At 33.1% G+C, this 17133-nt stretch overlaps 1 protein-coding gene across 1 annotated transcript in view; it reads left to right on the forward strand.

Annotated features, from left to right (window-relative positions):
• Lar (tyrosine-protein phosphatase Lar) overlaps window positions 1-17133 on the forward strand; it is an 855139-nt gene that overhangs the window by 55913 nt on the left and 782093 nt on the right. The window contains exon 2 of the mRNA XM_074118628.1: window positions 6557-6610. The gene's annotated coding sequence lies outside the window, so the exon portion shown is untranslated. The remainder of the gene's footprint in view (window positions 1-6556; window positions 6611-17133) is intronic.

Consider the following 17133-nt stretch of genomic DNA (forward strand, 5'->3'; position numbering starts at 1 on the left):
TCGTATGAAACGTTTCTTTTAAGTGACAATATAGCTAAACAATTTGTATTGCTAGAAGAATTTAGTTTGTCGTTCACGAAATCATTGCAATGTGGAAGAAAACTTACAAGAGCTTCTCACTTAATTCAACTTCTAGCTTAAATGCTCAGCATAATTCTGACTAGAAATTAGCTCCCTTTCTGCTCTACCTTATGTAAAATGAATACAGACATTTTGCTCCTATGCTATGAGCCAAAAGCTCTTACTACAAATTTCTCTTCCCAAAGACTTTATCTTGGTAGATGGAATTACAGGAGAGAGTTTAAAGGTGGTCTCCTATCAGATATAAACATCTTCCATAAATTTCGCTCCATTTTAAGGCATTGACTTCTAAAGGTCAGAAAACATTTCTTCAGCTCTTTTATTTTGTTAAAGTAGGCTGTCTTAAAATTCCTTATTAAGACAGCATACTTTAAAATTGACTACTGGTCCATTTAAAAGAGTTTTCAATGAATTAAACAACTTGATAACTAACACTGTTGAGTGCTCGTGAACACGTTTTCTTGCAAAACAAACGTATTTTTTCATACGAAGATAAAAGGAATCCTGGAAAATGATATACCGTTAGAAAGCCCATTAGACAAGAAAACTTTTATAAAAAGTGCCAGCACCTAGGTCGAATAATGATCACATAAGAGCCTAATGAGTTTTCTTAAAAATTTCGATTACTTTTATTTTTCCAGCATCCGGAGGAAGATTGAGGCTGTTTGGAGAATAACTTATGCTTCGAAATGGTATCAATTTTTAGAAAATTTATCTGTCTTTCTAACCGTGTTATCAGAATCGAATTCGGACTAAAACTTTCTGAGTAATAACATTTTTATTGGAAAAAAGTAATGATTTTAGAAAAAAATTATTAAAGTGACGTCACTCAAGAACAGTGGGAAATATGAAGTTGACCAGCACGTCATTGAACTCCTCTTCAGATTTACTACACACAGTAGGCCTATGGACAATACTTACTTGTTCACCCTGCATAGCTGCCTGCATTATCATTATTCTTTTCCTGTTTAGGAACCTGGATAAAGTTTAGAGGTGGCCCACAGGAGCCTGTGATCCTTCATTAGCTTCGCCTGCACTGGGATCCTCTCTGTTATTGTGATTGCAGTTATTGCTAACAGTATTACTACTATTAGATGAATAGTTATTTGGTTCATTCATGGTTGACAGGGCGTTCTGTGGTAGTCAATTACTATTCTCTTCCATATTTAATTTCAATTTCAGATGTGTTTTGGGTGAAAACTAAACTATTATAGTGTGAAAAACTGCTTTGTTTTTGGCATATAATGGGTTAACTGGGTTTGAGAATTCTTGATACCCTTTAAAACAACGCAAACTCTGAGTGAGCTAAAAACTTCTCGCTGCCCTAGATTATTCTCACATTGAAATTTGCAATCAATAATAATTGATCTTTATGCAATTGATATTGTATAACGTCTTAAACATTTACAAGTTTAATATTGACTTTTTATGAAATGTAAACATAATTAGTTAGCTTATTAAATATAATTGCAGTTACGCTACTGTATGGAAACAGTGAATAATTTAATGTATGTAGAATTATTGGGTCTTTTTAAAAAAGAAAAAAATGTAACTAATTTCTTCCTGGGTTCTCCAAATGCTAAAGCTAGAAACTTACCTGTATAGAAATGGTTTAAAATATCTCCAACTTATCACTTGCTTTTACTCCTTCAGGCTGGTGTAATGGTAACAAAACTCAGACGAAGTAGAACATTTTTAAATTAGATTTTTCATTAAAACTGTCCGGTAGGACAGTTGTATAAGGGTTGACCATCAAAAACTGCACGAAAAAGCGTAACGTTGAAAAACACCCAACTTTGACAATTTTTTTCTCTTTTTCTATAAAAGATAAAATTCCCAAATTTTCTTTAAATCTTACTCCAAACCCTCCTTTATAACTGTAATTTTTTTGCAACCACCCAGATCTAATAGGTTTCGAGAAAAAAGTTGCCGAAAATGAGTAAAAACGGCTTTTTCAAAAAATGTTCTTGTTCTTGTTCTTCTTCTTCTTCTTGTTGTTGTTCTTGTTGTTACCTTTTTTGTAAACAACGTAGCGCCAAAACGCGTGAACCGATTTTCATGAATGAGGTGTCATTCGATTCAATATTTTATGTAGATGTGCCTTTTGGGGGTCCCGACGCTGTACATGGAAAGGGAGAGGAGTTAGCCCCCTTTATGTAAGGCCCCCTCCAAAATTATTATTACTAATTACTCTGTAAATCTTGGCCCGATTTTGATAAAATTTGTTAGGATGATAGGGTTAGGGCTCCCCTACGTAACATTAAAGCGGCGATCAGCTCTTACACTTGTTAAGGGGAAGTATAGCAATCGTTTCAAATTATCGACACGTGAACCGATTTTTATGAATGAAGTGTCATTCGAATCGAAATTTTTTACAGATTTGCACTTTAAAAGTCTCGGCACCGTGCCTCATAAGGAGGGGAGTTTGCCCCACCCAAATAAGGCCCTTTTTAAAACTATTATTACCAATATTTCTATAACGCATAGTCCGATTTTGATAAAATTCAGCTCGAATAAGTGGTTAAAGCTCCTCTACGTTGCTGATTCTCTTGCTCCTACTAAGAGGAAGTACTGCAATCGTTTAAATTATCAATAAGTGAACCGATTTAAATCAATGAATTGTTCGATTAAAAAATCTTTGCCTCTTTGCCTTTTAGGGAGAAGTGCTGCAATCCTAGTTTATTTTTCTTACTCCTCTTAAAAGGAAGTACTGAAATCGCAGTTTAATTTTGCTATTTACGTACAAATACCTTCCTATGTTATTCAAAACGCTTTCTCAAAAAAATTGTTATTGAGGATGGTTTGGGAGCCGCAACTACAATCATTTTTTAAAAAGATCTCTCCAGTGGCAGTTAACACCTTATCAGGTTATAATGATAGAATTGCTTATTCCAAATTTTAAAAAAATCTGTAAAGCAGATATATAACTTTGTAAAATAGACAAAAAGGAAAATCTATCCAAAAGGTACAAAAATCTCCTTAACAAAAACTTACAGTTTAAAATGTTAAGTATAAGGGTTGATTAAACGCCAAAAGGTACACAAATCAGCGAGTACCCAACATTTCATTAATACCTCATTAATATTTAAGTAATTCTACTGCATTAATTTTCATTAATAAGTTATTTTTTAGATTTTATTAGATGTCACAGACCCTTATGCTGGCCACTTCATTTATATTATTTTTTTGTTATAATTATGATAAATCACATATACGTACATGCATGTTAAAGTAGAAAAAGACAAAGTTAGAGTAGGCTACTGTCTTGAATTCGTCTTACCGAAATATTCGTGAGCACAATTAACACACAGTTAATAACAAGTAGATTATTAAACAATAATTATTCATTTCTCTATTGTAATTTAATTTAGTCCCCCTAATTTTACTTATAGTAAAATACTGGAATAATTAGCTGTCCTAAATATATGCATATCTTATTTACTTTATATTACATATATACAACATTGTGGGAAGAACACCTAGATGGAGAATGTAATTGAAGAAAACTATATTATTTGCGATAAAGCCAGATAATTATTACCTATTATTATAAACGTTTGACTACTTCATAAAATAACAATTACTTTAATCAAAGAATGAACTTAAACCGACGATTTTTATTTAAGAAATAAAAATAAATAAATAAAATAAACAAAATCATTGATGTTTGTTGGTGTAAGCATTTTTTTAAACAAGGTTTTGAATTTTTTAGCCTCATATTTTTATTTTATTTTTTATAACGTTTTTCTTTTTAACCTGTAATTAATAGTTTGATTATTATAAATAACTAGATATTACAGTCAATCTACAGTGCTACTTGAACATATATTTTGTAGACGAAAATGGCCAGCATAAGGGTCTGTGATATCTAATAAAATCTAAAAAATAACTTATTAATGAAAATTAATGCAGTAGAATTACTTAAATATTAATGAGGTATTAATGAAATGTTGGGTACTCGCTGATTTGTGTACCTTTTGGCGTTTAATCAACCCTTATACTTAACATTTTAAACTGTAAGTTTTTGTTAAGGTATACGTTTGTGTTAAATATATAATAAAACTCAACTAATGGAGGATTAGAGCAATGGCAAAACATTAGAACGAATCACAATTGACTGTTAACTATATATATGTATAAAAAAAAGATTGGCCAACTATAAAGTACACAACAAAGAATCGGGGCAACTTAAAGAACATTCCAGATAATTCATCAATTTATCAAAGTATTCTGTGCTCAGCCCATTTGTTCTATTCTATTTTCAAAGAGGTATATTAGCTCTGATTGTTGGATAATTATTTCATATTTTCAGTCTGGTCATTAATTGTTTTTAAAGATTGTTAAATTATGCTTGCTCCTTTTATTTTTGTTAAGTTTGGCCAATATTGTGAATATTCTGTGTAAAAAGAATGAAGTGAGATTCCTGCATCATCAAGTTGGATTTAAGAATTATTTAATTAATTGGACTAAGCATCCTTAAATCAGCTGATAATCTGAATGAATTTAAATTTGTCAAATTAAATTATTTTATTTAATAAATCAAATGCACCGAGAAAGAGTTTCACCAATGGGTGGATTGCTGTTACTAGACTTTCATGTGAACTTAACCAGATGATCACATTTATACTTGATGCAACATTTGTTGTAGTTGAAAATAGGCTAATAAAGTAAAATAAATAAATAAATCATAAAAACAAAAAATATCATCAAATTTCGTTGTTTTAAACCGGAAATTACTACAATGCTGAATATTTGTTTTAACCCAGTTTATCTCTTAAATTTGAAACAACCATCTTTTTATTCCTCGTCTATTTATAACTTTTGTATTCCATGCGGAAACCAGTTTCCAGAGAGAGAAAACATAGAAAGAAAAAAGAAAATTAAAATAAAAATTAACGAGAAAGCCCAAGCAAGCGTGTACGTTTAGCGCACTTATGCAAACACTGACAACGTGAGAAAAAGTCTACTAGAGGCAAGAATGGCGTCAGAGAGTTGTCATGGAAAACTATAAGGAAAACTTTTTTTTTGGAATACACAAAGACACAAAAGCAGTGAAAAATAAAAAAAGAATAAAAAAATGAAAACTTATACAACACACACTAAAACGAGAAACGGGAAAATGAATATAATTTCCACAATTAATTCCCCATCCTAGCGTGCTGTCTGGCTGGCAACTAGAAGATAAATCATGAATATTAAACTACCTTGTTGGTGTTATTGTTGAGGAGATGGGGAAAGGAGCCGCCGCTCTATGGATACTGGGGCTACAAAAATGGTGGACTTTTTTATTCAAGTTATCGTTTGACACCATGAAAATTAAATTTGCCAAGAGCATTGTTACTTATAAAATCAACAATGTTATGGAAATTTTTTGATATTCAATTTGTCTGTGATGGTGTCACAAAGTTTAATTTTGCAAGTGCCAAGACTGGTTTTGTGAGTTGGATTTCCAGTCTGGGATACCTATTGGCTAAGTTTGGGGCGATGTAAGCCTCTAGGGCAGACATCTACTATCCTGATGGATTGCGCTGAATCAGCAGTTCGCGATATGAGTCCTCTGCCAAGCAGAGATCAGAGAATGTGTTAGCGGAAAAATGATTGGTGAAGAATTTGAATCTAGAACGTTTCTTCTAGATTTATAAGATTATGGTAACATACGACCGGATGCTTCATCATGAGAAAATTTGTTACAGTGCACTGCTGTCCTCCGGACAATGTTCTGTCGTTACAGACAACAAGCCCATCACCGTACAGTGAGCTGTAAGAAGCTCGTAGGAAGAGAAAGGGCCAGCAGCTGGATTCGAACCTGTGATCTCCGCGTTGGAATCCAATTCGCTAACCACTCAGCTAATCCTCTCCGTTATTATTATTTTTACTATGTTAAGAAAAGACAGTCGACCATCAGTTAAGCAACTAATAAAGGTAAATTGAGGTAATTCCCTATCTCATTTGCAAGTTAAAAAAAATATTTCAGGAAATATTAAATATTCTTTGGTGTAAGTATACAGTTCTAGTATCATTCAAAGTGAACCTAATCTTATAAATCGTGAAATGGATACACTCGTTTCCATAGGAAATCTGAAATTTTAGGAAGTGAAGTTTGAACCTTATCTGTCTTTAAAAGTACTTCCATGGTGCAGTTTACAAGTTATTGCAACAACTGAAAGTGCCTCTAAATTCTTAGTAGGGTAGGGATTCTTAGTATTATTATTTGTTACTAAGATATAATGGATTGTTATATTCGCATTACTACCGTTTACAATAAGGTATAAGCTGTTTAGATGGTCAAATTTTAATTTTATGTATTCCAAATTGTCACGCTAGTAAAAAAAGGCCATGCTCTACTCTTCTGTATGAGTTTCGCTGATTACAAACATAGCAACTTAATTGCACTTCAGTAAGAACAATCAAATTTTTATATTTAATCTGGAAATTTGACTTTAGTCAATTAATATTTACTTTTGAATTGTTTCAGGTGTAATCTTGAGCCTACTAACCATCTACAGTTTCCGCCAAAAATATAATTAAAGTAAGTGAATAGGTTAATTTTAAATATTGTTTTTTCATATACATATTATTTTATTCATTTGTAAGTTACAACTGCTTGACAAATGCCTTGCAACTACTATGAATGACAAACAAAAAGGCTATTAGAAGTCATCACCCATTAGTGAATTTCTAAAAATAATATTTAAGTAATGACCTTCTATCACCATGGAAATCTGTACCCAGCGACGCCTTATATGTCGAATGGTAGCTGTCAAAAAAATAAAAGATGATGAGTAGATGAAGCAATTTTTATACAGCTTCATGATACTAATTCCTTATTTAGTATTAAGTTAGGGTGGGTACGAATCGTATCTATTTTTATCTGACATGGTTGGAGACAGCAGTCTTAATCTTGAATGACCTTCATATTTGTAAGCCGTCAGTTCAAGCCGGTCAAGTAAATTGTTAGTATCCGTACTTTGTTAGTCAGTGTTGGTTTTGAACTTATAGTCAAGTATTTTGGTAGCAAGAATAAGGTTTCTTTAGTACTGTCGTTTGAGTGCGGATTCAATATTTGTCGTTAGTCAATAAAAAGTATTTGACAGTGTTGGCGAAAAGAAATGCAGTCTGATTTAGATCGTACATCTGGAGGAGAAGTACATTTAAAATGAAATTTTATATTCAGGCATTCATTTTTAAAATCATTAGTTCAGAATTTTTTAAATATTGTTGTACGGTTAGGAGAAGAAAAAGAATGAATGTATCGTACGTTAAGCTAAGAATGTTGTGTTAAGATGAATTGGAAGGTCCGAAATGTGTCAAGAAAATATAAAAAGATTGAAATCACTACCCTTGGGATATCCTTCTCCGCAAGGTGTAAAAAAGAGTAGTTGGATCCCTAGTTAACACTATGTTACTTATCTTATCAGGTTAAATACTCTTCTTCGACATCAGGTTTGTTTATATGTTGGCATGTTAGTTGTATCTGCATTAGTTGGTGAGGTAGTCTATAGCTGAATTTGGGAGAGAAGAATGTGTCCTAGTAATGTTCCCTTGGGATGTATTCCTTAGTTGCTTACTACCAGCCTGCATCCCTGGATTGATGAATATATTAATTTAGATCTGCAGTAAACGAACTGAAGTACAGTTTTAATATTTAAACGGTGAGATAATGAAATTAAAAATAACCTGAGATAAACTTATTTCTTGCATTAATGTTTAAAATTAGTAAAAAAAGTGGTGCTCACTTGCCATTCAAGAAGAAGAGAAACGAACATTAACACTAGTTACAATAATTGTTTTCCATCACAAAATAATTAACAAAGCAAAATCATTTTTAAGAAAAGGCATTATTAATGCATAACCAAGTTTTAATATTGTTGAAAATGTGTAAATTTAAACCAACAAAAATGTTTAGCTTTACATTATAATTTAAATATTTTGATTACCTCCAATTTCTTAACCATCCTCTTTTATTAATAAAATACTGCAAACAATTCATTTATTTATTTGCAGCAATTTGGGAGACATTGAGAAAATAATAAAATTTTAAAAATTAATATTAAGAAATTTTTGTAAAACATTATTTATTAAGTTCTAATGTGAAAACACTTCTTGGATTCTATTTCATATTTTTATAAATTGAAGGGCAAAATTAATAAATTATCTGGAATAATGTTTAGTGGAAACTATATAAATAAAGACGTGATTGTGTCTGGGGTTTCATTCTGACCGGTTTTGAGTTTTTCATCCATTTTCAGATATTGGCTCACTAGGTATGTGAAAAAAGTCTGCTACTTTGTCTCTGCTATCTGACTTTAAGATGTTTATTATATTAACTTACACACTTTGCTAAGTGGAAGTCAAATTTTTCCTAAAATCTAATGAGATTAAGTACTAAACGAATATCATTTTCAAGGTTCCTCTTAAACGACTTTTAATATCGTACAATAGAAGTTACAGTAAAATAGATTTCCACAAGTTACATTATAATATACTTAAGATGAATGGAAAAAATAATAACTGTTCCCTCCCTCTTATAACGATTAATCTAACAAATAATGATGTTATATTAGCTATGCAAACTGCTGTAGCACTCTTTTCTTGCACATTCTGTTATTAAATTAAAATGAAACATTAAGGCGAAGCTGCTCATCAAAACGCTTTTGTGAAATAACACATTTCGGATTATCAGCTGAGTTTAGATCGATAATTTTGTTTTAAATAAGATTTACTGTAGTTATTAGATAATAGTGAGTAAGATTATGCCATTATAATTGATAAAATTTGACTGCTTTTTTTAAAACAATAAGAACCCTTTTGGTAGCGTTATTTCTAACGGGTGAACAATGTCTGGTGGTCTCACAGCACATTCAATACCTATAGTAGCAAATTCCTTGTAATTGTGAAAGTATTATAACTAACTATACATTCATATAAAAAACTCTTTTTAAAAAATATAACCTAACTCTGCTTAAATCATGGATTTACAAATCTTCGATAAGATTTTGCTTTTAGATAAATCATGTACGATTAGTTATTAAGAGAATTCTAATATATCATTAAAATAAAAAACTGTTTATAAATAAATTGTATAGAAAAGAATAGTCTATATTGTTGCTGACACACAAATGACTAATATTACAAAATAAATTGTGTTAATTATAGAACATCTCTTACAATCGATTGATAAGCACAATCTATTGAAGAAAAAATCACGCGATATCTTCTCTAATAATTTATTTACAGACTAGGACTAAAACTATCACAATCAGACTGGTGTGGTACATACTATGAAATGTACAAATGTTTTGATTCTTCAGTTAAATAAATTTGTAGGTAAATGGTTTTTTTATCTCAGATATTTTCGCAAATTTTAAAACTGAGTCTAAAAACTACATTTTTTTTTTCTAATAAAGTAATTTATTTTTTCAGGGGGAAATTAACGCCCAACTTCGGGGTGTTCTTTACTGTTCACATTTTGTCTAACAAATAAAAATAGCTACACTTAGTACTTGAAATGGGGATCTCCTGCTTGCGAATCCACGATTCATAACCACCACACCATCACCCGCAATTTATATTTTACTGTTTTACTTAAATTATGAATAGCAAATGCTTTTCAGTCTTTAATTTTAAACTTCCCTTTTCCTTTACAACTTAAATTTTTGAACTTCCGCTCGAGGTTTCAAAGTGAAATGCCATTACGTTTTACTTTCGATTTCTAGATTCAGCAGTTTATGAGTGCATTGGATAAATTACACAAATAGCACGAGATGTAAATGATATCCAAAAATAACAAACAGCCCCTAACTGTAACAGCTTTAAATCCACTTTCATTTTGCACAGTGCACATCTATTTTAAGTCAAATAATAATAATAATAATAATAATAATAATAATAATAATAATAATAATAATAATTTTTTTTTCGCGGCCTACCGGCTAAAACACCCCCCCTACTTCCGGACCTAGCCTGGATTCGCTGTGATGTCAGCATTACATCAGGCTAGGCCTCAGTCCTACCCCAATTCAGGGGACCCTGCCCAAATGGTGTTCCATGTCTCTTTTTTTGGAGACGAGTACTTCTCTTGCAAAACTAGCCACTAGCGACCAATTAGTTCTGCAAGAGAGCATCGCCTCCACCAACACCTCAGGAGTCAACCACCCGACCTCTTCGGAGGCGACCCCACCTTTCACACACAAAAAAGGTGTGGTAGGCGTCGTCTTTCACCTCTGGACAATAAATGCAGTCTTCTTGAGCGAACTTACCCATCCTCTTGAGGTATGCTCTAAAAAAGTCATGCCCACTCAAGAGTTGGGTAAGGTAGAAGTCCACTTCTCCGAACGACCGCCCTATCCAGATGCTTATATCTCTTATAAGTCTGGCGGTCCATCGGCCACGCGGCTCCTCGTTCCAAGTAGCTTGCCATTCCAGAACGGTGCGGAAACGCTCCTCCCTGGACACGGCTTCCCTGTTGATTTCCGGTCTTCTCTTATAGAGCCTCTTACGCTCTCCAGCTAAAAGGGCAATAGGGATGACCCCAGCAATTACCATGATAGCAGGCTAGGATACGGTGCGATATGCTGAGGCAATCCTCAGTGCACCGAGCCTCTGGACCCTAGCCAATATCTTTCTATTTGCCATTTCTTTTAGAGCATCCGCTCACACCTCCGCCCCAAAGAGGAGTGTGGAGTGGGTGACGCTCATCAATACTCGACGGGTGCTTGCTCGCGGGCCTCCTATCGTACGTTGGCCATCAGCCTCCCTAGCAGCGCGACATTCTTCGCGGCTTTGCCTGCAGCCTGCTGAATGTGCAATCTAGACGTTGGACAGGAGATTAAGTTTAATCCCAGGTATTGCACAGAATTCCCAGAGATCACCTTCTCCTCACCAACACACCACGAGATGACAGTCGGAATCCTTTTTTTTTGTTAAAACCACAACCTCTGTTTTGGCCAACGCCAGAGATAAGCCGTGCTCGGCCATCCATCTGTTTACCACCCGCATCACTTGATTAAGCTTCTATATAATATAATATAATAATATAATATATTATAATATAAGATATACTAATAATAATAATAATAATAATAGTAGTAGGGAAGGGATTAGGTATGAGGTTAGCATACTGGACTCCCACGCGGAGGTCCCGGGTTCGAATCCAGCAGCTGACCCTTAGATTTTCTCTTCCTAGGAGCTTCTTACAGCTCACTGTCCGGTGATGGACAGTGTTGTCTGTAACGAGAGAACACTGTCCGGAGGCCGGCAGTGCACTGGAAAAAGCACCGGGCGCTAATAACCTCAGCTGTTGATGCGCCAAAAAAAAAAAAAATAATAGTAGTAATAATAATAATAATAGTAATAAAAATTTAAAAAAAAAAAAAAATAATAATAATAATAATGACCCAGCTCGAGTGGCTAAAAGAAGAGAGAAGCTTACAACGATTAGGGCGCTAATGACCTCAGCAGTCGATGCGCCAAAAAAAAAAAAAAAGAAATTAAAAAAAGAAATAATAATAAATAATATTTAAATAAAATTAAAAAATAAATAATATTTATAGTACAAATTTACCATTAGGATTGTGAACAATTGAAGATTTCAAACTGTATTTATGAAGGAGATGTAAAGGTGATAAAGTTTGGGAGTTTTGCATGTCCTTCACATTTCGGATTGCTGTACCTCCTGACTTATTGGGTGTAAACTTTAGCACATACGGTAAAAGTCTACGTTTTTTTGGCGGAAAAGTGACATGGGTGAAGGGTATTTTTTTCAGCATGATAATTTAAATCCAAATTCTTCACGTCAGGCTACTTCAAAAGTTGAGCTAAAGTTGGAACATCTGGCTCATAGTGCTAGTAGCCTAGACTTATCTTTTTCGGTCCGCCTATTCTTGGGATCCATTGCTTATTTTTTGCGGGGTAACTATTTTTTTTTTTTTTTTTAGGAGCTAATTTAACCCAAATGGTATATCTAACAATGGTTTTGCATTGAATTAGAAGGACTAGATTTGATGCCGCGAAAAAAAGTTTAAATTGTTTTGGACAGACATATAAATTATTTTTCGAAAATGAATTAATAAATTCCCTGGTGGGTCACCTGGTGGTCAGAGTACTATCGCGAAGAAAAGTATACACACAAACAGTAGAATACTTCACAATATTTAATTGAGCCATTTTCTTATTCATCCGAGAATGTTATATTCAAAAATGATGTAAATTTGTAGAACATAAACAAAATTACAAAGTGCGGTAATTTTTATTAATGTTGGGCCGCTGATTGAAGAGGAATGTGGATTGATTGGAATCAGGATGCCACGTTCCTTTCTATACTGAACGGTTGGAATCTATAGGTTGGACTTCATCAATTTAATAAAATTTATTGAAGTTGGAATTTTTAGCTGTAAGATTTTTTTTTTCTAAATTAAAACTATTGATCAGCCAATAGAAGTACAGAGAATCTTCCATCCATTATTCACTTCAAATAATCACATCAAAAGCTAATCTACAATTATATATCATAATTTAAGGATAATAAGTTTATAAAATTAAGCATTGTAGAAGCTTATCCAACCTATTTCCGGATTTTTAGTAACAAAATAATGGTAAATGGAAAAAAAAGGATATTGGATGGTAATTAAGTAAAACAGAGTTACTGGGTGTTTGTTATTAAATGCCAAACTAAAGGTATTACTTGAAATGACCGAGTGAATGGAGGATATACTTCACAAATGACCTTTAGAGTTAGTTCTCTGTGGCAGTAGTATCCATCACAACCAAGGAAAGACAACAGACCGTCCAAGTGAAGCAACTTCTTCCTAGCTTCTTGATCGTCACATCTAATAAATTACAATATTATCTTTCTAAACAATCAAATTACCGAAATTCGTATTACAATTAAAAAAGTATGTTTTTATAGTATTTTTATATATACTATATTATTTTTAAATTAAATATTTTCCATGAGTGAGCAAAATGAAAAGAGTAATTTAAAAAAGTACTCAAATGAGTATTTTATGCTTGATTTTAATGAGAGGCGGTGAGAGGTCAGGGATTACTGGGTGGAAAACGAGAACTAGATCGGACAGCAAGAGGAGAACACTTTGATATGAAAATTGCTTTGATCTGCTTTACTCTGCACCAAACAAATGTATGCCTTCAAAATTAAGTATTAAAAATTTAAAAAACTCTCTATTTACTTTATAATCATACTCTTTTTTTACAGTCCATGTTAAACAAATGTTTTGAATGATTTTACGAGTTTTAACAAGTAATCTGTAAGTGGAATAACGTTATTCGCTGATTCCTGATGATTTTAATTTAGTAGAGAAAAAGTCTTGACGACCAAGAAAAAACAAAACTCACTAAAACATTGAAGCAGATATATCAAGCCCAACTCCTGCACGACCCTCTAAACTGTTAAGCCTGCGTAAAAACTTCATCTTTAAAGCAAACATTAAGCAATAATCCAGTTAAGCGATATCAAAAAGTTTAGTAAATCCTGAGTTTAAAAAGACAGTGTTAAAAACTAAACTAAATGATCTGGTATCTTACACGGTACAATTTCTCATAGGTCAAACTGATTAGAAATCTATAATAGATTTTGCAAACACTTCTTGTTCTTATTTTTCACCGGAGTCATAGCATTAGACGTATCGGCGCGGATTTTGATCCATGGAAAAAAAAAGATGCGGCAACTTTGTCTTATTAATTTACTTAAAGCAGTTATATTTAAGACACGAAGGCTAACTTCGACTTATAAAATTAAAACTGTTCGGTAGGACAGTTGTATAAGGGTTGAATCTTATAAACTGTCAGAAAAAGCGTCTAAATTTGTCAATTTTATTTTTTTTGAAAAAGATAGTTTTGCCAAATTACCTTTAAAATATTCCTCCTTTATAACTGTAATTTTTTTGCAACAACCCAGATCTAATTGATTTCGAGAATACAGTTGCTGAAAATGAGCAAAAACGGCATTTTCAGAAAATGTTCTTGTTCTTGTTGTTGTTGTTGTTCTTCTTCTTCTTTTAATAATTTATGTTATTTAATTTTTTTCAGACACGAGTCATGTTGAATTTGACAATTACAAATCAAGATAATATTAAGATGTTTAGTTTTGACGTCATTCTAGTCATACAGATTTCATTATGTTCCAAGTAATTATCCAATTTCCTAGCTTCTTTACTCACAAGAAGAAGTTAATTTTTAATCATTTAAGACAGACCACAAAGTGCAATCAAGATTTTGGCCTTTTTTTTCTATACGGGATTTTTCACAAAGTTGAATTCAGTAAAGAAGTCTGAAAGAAGCCTCTGATCTCTTTGACGTTTCAAAGTTGAAGTTAGCTGACATAATATTCTCTCAGCATCTTCCACCCACTAGAGTACACCAACTCTCTACATACCTTTGAAACTCAGTCCACAAACACGTGAGTTTCTAAGTAACCTTAGACTTCTCCCTCTCTCTCGCCTGATCTCTTGGAGTCTGTTACATCCCTCTACTGCTACAAAGCACAACGTAGACAGTAAGCTGACTTGATCGAATATCTTCAATATTTAATGTAATATCAGAGCTAGTGGAAAGCGACTGTGAGTCCATTTACTTGGTTGGTTATTAACAGATCAGGGGAAGCGGAACACACCACCGGTGAAGAGACATGAAGAGAGAGGAGGTTTGAATGGTTGTAAGGTTCGGTTGTGAGGTCGTGATCGTCTCAGTAAAGACGTCCTTCTCTTCGTTCGTCCTGCCCCACCTACAGTGTTAATATTTATAGAGAGGAAGAGACGTTGCTAATCAAATATGTAGGTTAGGCACGAATACTGCTAAAATCGATGTACACTTGGAGGAATGTTATTCTTGTCGCAACACAATATACGTGGACAAACTTAAGCAAAGTACATAATTATCAACTATAATATAATTTTAACAGTAAACACCACTGCTTAGTATAATCTTAAAATAATGTAATGGGATAGAAAATGAACGATCAATATTCCCCACTTTTCTCTTCTGGCTAAAAGGGCAACAGAAATGGGGATTTCACCTTGCTTATCTCTGCTTCCCTTGCTTGTACACACGCCTTTACTTGCTAGACATTAACCCTCATTGTAGAACAGAGTGCTAACATTTCATATTTCTCTCTAGCACTCTATACAAAATTAATACCTTATACTAACAAAGGATGAAAAGATATATTTTATTTCACAGGAAATTTTTACTTTAATTACGTAATCACTTGCATAGCATATATCTTCTTAAATCATTTTCCTTACTTCGCTCCAATGTTGACTGGAAATTATGAAAACGATAAACTTAATAAATCGTAGTGGGAAGTACGAACATGTTTCTTATTATTTGAAATACAAAAAGTTTCTTTTAAATCATTTCTTCTAATCACTGTGGTTGTCTCTCTAGGCCTGATGTTCAATCCAATCATGATGTAAGAAACTCAGGTATTCCAATACAATTCATTTTGAACAATGGCTAACGCGGAATAATTCTAATATTTGGATATTATCCAATCGGATAATATTTCCTTCAAACAAGGAAAGTAGAAGGGTAATCGATTCGAAATACATTACTCTCTAACGGTGCTTCTTACACATCCTCATCCATTCTTGTCTCTTCTTAGCCGAGTCTTCCATACGATACCCCAACGGTAACATCGTCTATTGTTTCGTTTCTTTCCTTTTATTCATGATCTCCATAACCAGAGTCCGTCAGTTGGACTTAACACAAATGAGCGTTGATTGTTTAGAATAACTGTGCGATGTTATTATACTCGTACGTATGTAATGTCGTATGTAAGGAATACCCACAAGACCAAGCGGGTTTATTTAATTTGTGCGGAATAAAAAAGGGGCTCCTTTATTTTCTGGGTTCCCTTTCCTTTATTTATTCGGATGCCGGTCAATTATGAGATAAATACCATTCCAGATTTAGTAGAATGAATTCGAATAGAAGAAGACATAGGGTTTCTAATATCCTTGTTGATGCGCCCCAAAAGCAGAAAATTAAAAAAAATAATTAAGAGCTATTGAGTATTAGGGAATCGAATTCAACACCTAATGTGAGGAACTCCAGCGAGATTGTTGCCATTAGCCAACTTCTCTTCTCCAGTTGATCCAGTCATGAAGACTTCTTACATGATATTCACTGGAAAGTAAATTGTCTTAGTAATTGCCTAAAATCAGAGGTAAGCTACAACTGTGAAAATAGAATAGAGAAATTTTTTGATTGATCTGGAATGCCTTCCCGAGGCCTGAATGTGCAAGTTCTCTGGACAGGTTCTTTGCTAAGTGCTATGAAGTTAGCAAAGCCTTCTTCTTCTTCTTCTAAAAATATTTAAAAAATCTAATATCTGATATTTCTGCTTCAAAGCTTACGACACAATTTTTCCCTTCTCCAAAACTTAGAAATGGATCCTATTGTCACATTTCAAACCTTGTCTCTACGGCTGAATTTTCCTAATCTTCCCAAATATCTCACTCACTCGCCTGTATTTAACTTTAGTTACACTTGGGAGAAATGTCAACTTAAATGCTTATTAATCTAGGCAAATTATTGAGGTAAATAAATTTCTGATATTATTGTTATATACGAGTATAATATTTATTGACCGCTCCTCAATAATTTCCCTACAATAATCTAATAGCAACGGTCGAAAACCAAAACCATCATTAAATACTTACTGGACTCCTTGGGAATTCTGCATCACCATATCTACGGTGCTTAAATCCTAAGGTGACTGTGTAATTATGGATTAGTGACGAGGTCAGTATGTATGTCTTTTATATTGACTGGGCATTCCCCTCATTGTTGTTTTTATATATATTTATTTATTTATATTTTAGTTGTATATTTAGTGAATTTTATCTACATGTAAATAGTGATTTTATTGTTATTTATTTAATGCACTACAAGTTGACTCTTTTAAATTAAAAGTTATCCGCAAAACGAGATGCAAGATTATCTGGTGGATTGATATGTAAGCTGTGTTTTAGCAACCTCACGGAGTTAGGCAGCACCGTTTGTTGTTCTTGCAACGAATTGTTTCTCTCTTCG

The sequence above is a fragment of the Rhodnius prolixus genome, unplaced genomic scaffold (genome assembly GCF_049639745.1).
Source record: "Rhodnius prolixus isolate KJV_2025 unplaced genomic scaffold, Rpr scaffold_1, whole genome shotgun sequence".
Classification (NCBI taxonomy): domain Eukaryota; kingdom Metazoa; phylum Arthropoda; class Insecta; order Hemiptera; family Reduviidae; genus Rhodnius; species Rhodnius prolixus.